Source organism: Solanum lycopersicum, chromosome 7 (assembly GCF_036512215.1).
Source record: "Solanum lycopersicum chromosome 7, SLM_r2.1".
NCBI classification, from domain to species: Eukaryota; Viridiplantae; Streptophyta; class Magnoliopsida; order Solanales; family Solanaceae; genus Solanum; species Solanum lycopersicum.
The window spans coordinates 37,983,186-37,988,826 of record NC_090806.1 but is presented as its reverse complement, the minus strand read 5'-3'; the positions used below and the strand labels follow the sequence as shown (position 1 = coordinate 37,988,826).

The 5,641-nt window shown below is 31.9% G+C and overlaps 1 long non-coding RNA gene across 1 annotated transcript; it reads right to left on the bottom strand.

The window, feature by feature from the left end:
• Positions 1-605: 605 nt before the first annotated feature.
• LOC101264643 (uncharacterized) lies at positions 606-4,249 on the bottom strand. The gene is made up of 2 exons (XR_182930.5): positions 3,756-4,249; positions 606-931 (listed from the first exon to the last, which is right to left on the bottom strand). It is a non-coding gene; the product is annotated as an uncharacterized lncRNA (long non-coding RNA).
• Between the last annotated feature and the right edge of the window lie 1,392 nt (positions 4,250-5,641).

Sequence of the window (5,641 nt, the reverse complement as noted above, 5' to 3'; positions counted from 1 at the left end):
CAACAATTTTGTTATTTAAGTATATTACATACTTGAACATTCAATGTATAGATGACATTCGACCTGCATCTTCCAATGATGCAGATACATGTTTTTATTATCCTCGACAAGAGTTTGTTGAGATCATTTCACCTGCTCGTGAGCTTTTGAGTAAGACCTCCTTGCACTACAAGAAAAATTATCAATAAAAAAGGGAAAACTGGTCCTTAAAACTAAGATTCTAGTCCTTAAAAGTCATTATCGACTGAAAAATCTGGTCGTTACCCCGTCCCTATAATTGTCGTCGCTAGAAGTCATTTATATTGCTGGTCCTTAACTTTATTTTGCGACCAGCCTTGAACTGGTCCTTGAAACGCTTTGGGATCATAATTTGTGGTCCCTGATTTAAGAGATTTAAGAGATTTTGCGACCATTAAGAATCTGGTCCTAATTTTAGGGACTAGATTCACTGGTCCTTACATATAAGACCAATAGGTGCTTAAAGGTTTCAAGAACTAATTTACTGGTCCTTAATGTCAATTTTTTTTATGTAGATATGCTTCTTTAATTTCTATATTTGAAATTATAATACAAGTAATTAGGCAATAATCAAATACTATACAGAATACCAATAATCTGCTTTCGCGTGTGTGTGTGTATATATATATATATATATATAAACAATAATACATCAGTCACGTCATTATTTGCACATCACTTTCACGAAAAACAAAGAAGAAAAAATCAGCACCCTTATCAAATAATATTGATGTAAATGATGTCTTATTTGTTTATCTGCTTAGGCTCCTTGAATTCCAAAACCAGCAGTTAGCAGTTCTCATATTATAAGAGAAAGGTCCAACAACCATTTCGAGCAAATTCAAATCTAGTTAGTTTCAAGTCCATGGAGGAGAGCTGATCTTCAAACAGAAAACCTCAATACCGCAACTTCCTGCAGTGCATAAGGAACAAAAAAGTCCCAAACTCAGTTCACACATACAAAACTATGTCATACATAGGTAAAACAAACCTCAAATAGAAATTTACGTATATTCCAACGTGCCAAATTGCACATCAGTGAAAAAATCAAACTAAGAGGCAAGATCAAACACAGAAATGGAATTCCAGATCAAAGCATCAGCACTTCTATCAGTAAACCTAGAAGATGTAGATGGAAAAAGATATTGAGCAAACTGAGCAAAACCAATTTGGAATGAAGCATCTAACTCTTGACTAGGATGTTGCTCACGTTAGCAAAATACATTTGTAGTCATAAAAAAACAATATATAGAAAGTAGCGTCATATATGACTGATCTATTGGTAACTTAATCAGACAATTCTAAGCATGAAGTTAATTGCCGTCAGGTCACTAGCTCAGTCTCATCATATATGAAAGCAAACCTACTTCATAAATTTCATTAAGAGAGGACAGATGTACATTTCTACCATTTTATAATCGATCAATTCTTGACATGCATATTTGATTCGAAAATTCTAAAATTGCATGTGAGGAGGTATGTTGAAGATATGATTAAACAAATACAAGTGGTGTCATCTCTAACAACTTAAAACTTAAAGAAAAATCATTTTAGAACTAATGGCATCTTTCAGCTCGTATTCTTAGCTGATTCTTGAAAGAAACAACACTACTAAGAAAAAACATAATCTACCAAAAATATAAATAAATCAAATAATGGAAGTTGTTAAGAAGTTCATATAAAACTGCTAAAAGATAAAAATAAGACCCATTTTTATGACCTAGAATAGACCCAATACAAGTTACTGCCGAAAGTTACGAGAATCTTTATATACATTAAAGCTGCAAAATCGCAATTTGTTTTAAACTTGAACAAAAAAAAATTTCTATGATGTTGTATATATGAAATAATGGACTACTAGCTTGAGAAAAATAAAAAGGTTAAGAGAAGATGAATGATAAACATGTACTCATGAACTAATGCAAGTTTTCTGTAAAAACAAAATATGACCTGTTAAGTTTCTTCACAATAATCTGCAAAATATAAGGTTTTTCTTCCGGTAGAAAAATAAATTTAGACTACTTGAGCCACATTTAGAGATAAATCAGCTGGTTTTGCGAAAAATTGCAGAACAGCAATGAGTTAAAACCAAACATTTATGATGGAATTTTCCTCTCATTTGGATTTCATTCACATTAGAACAACTTGGGAAGGGTTTCAAATAGATTTTGGAATTTTCAAATATAAGAATCGGTTCATATATCGTATCAAAAACAAAAATTCATTTAGATAACGCACTAAAAGTATACCTTATTCCTGAGGTCTGAGTACACTGCTTTCGCATTCAAACTCTCCTACTTCGTGTGGTGTTTGCTTTCAATCAATAAGAGCTAACCGAATAATAGTTTACTAACATTTCTAGCCTTCTTTGTGTTCTGTTTCTTATGAATCAGGTGCAAAAATAAAACACTTCTTCAATTACATAGCTCGAAAATATTTTCCCACTAAAAACATAACTATTTGAATGCTAACATGTCCTCTAGATTGGCCAAGTTCATTTCCATATCCACAAATTTGTAGATACTGAAAAACCTTCCATGTATTACAAATGAAGAGGAATTCCAGCATAACTACTGTAGATTCTGTTTTCCTCATTAAACCATACATCTCACCAATGATAGAAATGCAGTGTGCAGCTAATACAGAGAAAAATATTTACAGTCCCCTCCTTATACTGGTTATATAAATTACCATTCCTTTGAAATATCAACCTCAACTTATCAAGAATTCATATATCACAAGGTGTTGTCCATAATATACTCTTCTATTATCCATCAGTCCCAAATTTTATTAATTCGCGTTATGCATTACTTCCTATCATACACTTTCTCATCCATAATGGAAGACACAACACAAATACGAACAACACTTGTGTGCTCTTTTTATATATTTTAATCCTATGAAGAGTTACTTTCATAAAAGTTTGCATTGGAAGCATAATAACTGCTACAATATATTCAATGATAACCTTGATGTAATTTTTTTTACATGTTTTAATTATTTAAGATTTCCTTTTGTCAGTTCACATTTCTTAAGCTCATATAAGATTAGCCAAACTAGTTCATATATATAAAGGGGCCATAGGCCTAAATCAACCATGCCAAAATATTTGTTTGTAGAGCAATTCTATAATCTCAATGATTTTAAGTAATATGAACATCCAAATATGCAAACCCTATACAGATTATTATTGCCATGAACATCCAAATATGCAAACCCTATACAGATTATTATTGCCAAATCCCTTATTTAGTTGAAGATTATTCATTTCAGCAACTATTCTTGTACTATTTAACAATTTAGAATTATCAGTTAGAAATTAACCTAAACCAATAAATTCTTACCAACGTCTTTCAGAAAAATTGAAAATTCCTCTATTAATGCAACAACCTTCAAAGATATGACTTTGACACCTCTCTGTAACAAAAGTTTCATGGCAGAAAATGTTCACCATAAATATTCTGTCGTCGTAATACTTCTACACATATACTTAATCAGTCAAATTGTTTCCCCGGTCAACTACTATCTAGACCCTAATCATAACCACAAAATTAGCATATATAACAATAAAAAGGAAATAGAATAAATTATACTAAAAAGCTTCTGGGAAAACACTAATGCATACCCTTGAAGTTACTTTTGGATGTTAGGAAAGAAATTTATGAACCACAACTACATATGACAACCCATTTCTTAGAAGCATTTAATCGAAAACCCTAATATAAGTAAGTGCTTACCACAATGAATTGAAGAATTTCATAGAGGTGAAATAGAAGAAACATGAAGGTTTCTTCCAATTTGCGAAATCGCAGATGCAATGTTTTGCATCTCAATTTAGCGTCAACCACTACAAATATAAAAGCTTTGACCCTTCTTTGGAATAGATCGAACTACAAATGTCGCCCATTAATCGAGATTTCAAGTGGTGAATCATTGGTACAGAGAAAGCTAAGCTTGTATATTTAGGTTTTAGAGAAGAGGGTTCACTGAAGAGGAGTTTTGAGGGATGAAGAATTTATTGTGCTGTAGTGTTTGATCCAGAAAGGTTTTCAACTTATTTTTATTTACGGGGTGGGCCTTATTTCCACCACCAATTTAGTACTAGGACCACATATCTATTATTTTAGCGACAAGTATTTTTACCTTACGTTAATCAATCAGGAATTAAGCACCAGCGAAAAACCTTGTCCTTATATTATACTTTCAGGGACCAAATTTTCAATCCGTCCCTATATTTTGGACCAAAATATTTTTATGAGTTATAAGTAGTAGATCCATTGAGGACTCATGGGTCTTGTTTTGACACACATGTTTTTATAATAGAGGCTTCATAGATTGACAATTTTAAATAGTCTTTCACTTTGAGATATTTATTTAAAACTTATGTTTCATATTTAGTATATTCAACAGAGTTTGAGATTCAGTAAACTATTTTTAAATATTTTTTTCAATTTTATGCTTATGTATGCTTAAATTAGTCTTTCTCTTGTAGTCAACCAGGATGAAGGTTCACTTGAGGGTTAGTAATGCTTCTCGATTGTCGGTTACGTCTAGGGTGTAGGCTCGGCGCGTAACAATTCTAGTCTCAGGGTGGAAACAAAATCTCTTCAAAGATATTAAGGAGAGTATTTAAATGCCCGTCTAGTTTAAGTGCCAAAGTATGTTGTGCTGCCAAGTTAAGACAAATTTGTATGTATTTCTCTCCTTTTTATAACGGAAAAGGATCAAAATTATCCTTGTACTATTCGAAATAATTCATATATATCCTTTAACTATGTTTGAGATCAAAACTACCCTTGCCGTCTATGTTATTGACCACCAATACCTCAGTTTTGATGACATCAAAACCCAAACAATGAACTTAATCATTCAACACAAAGTTACTGTCTCAAACAAACTTCAGAGCACTTTGCAATTGGAACTTTCAAGTCCGAATAATAATCAAACTAGAACAATGAAAGAACTATTTCTGACATTCTTCTTAAAAGAAATTGTGATAAATATCAACAAGGAATAAAAACATTATTGAGAAGAAGAGATTTTTGTCATATTGGACTGTCTAGGTCGACTATCATGTCAGCACATAATGGCAAAGATAACTTGTTAAGGTTATTTGTGATCCAAAGCATAGACGTCAAAGATAGTTTTGATCCCAAACATAAATAAATGATATATATGAGCTATTTCATAGTTCCAGGGTAATTTTGACCCTTTTTTATTTTTATAAAGAGGTTTAAATTAAATGACCCTTCATGCTCCCTATCTCAATTCCATGCTTATAAACAAGACTTTTTTAATCATAGCTATATCTTTACTACATTAAAAGCAGCATGAACTCCAAAAGAGAAATATCAACTTACGTAAATGCCCTTCACTTAAAACTTAAAAAGATTATGCAAATACCCCTCACTTAAAACTTAAAAAGATTACGCAAATACCCTTAATTCAAAAAGAAAAGAAAAGAAACCCTAACTACACATCCCTCCCGTAACAAATACCATGCAGGGAATAATCATCACTTTCACTTGACAGATGTCATGCTTTCACTGAAAACACATCAAATTTTCCATGCAACTATCCAGCGTCTAAAAAATTTCCAAATAACACAAATTGTCGAGATTTC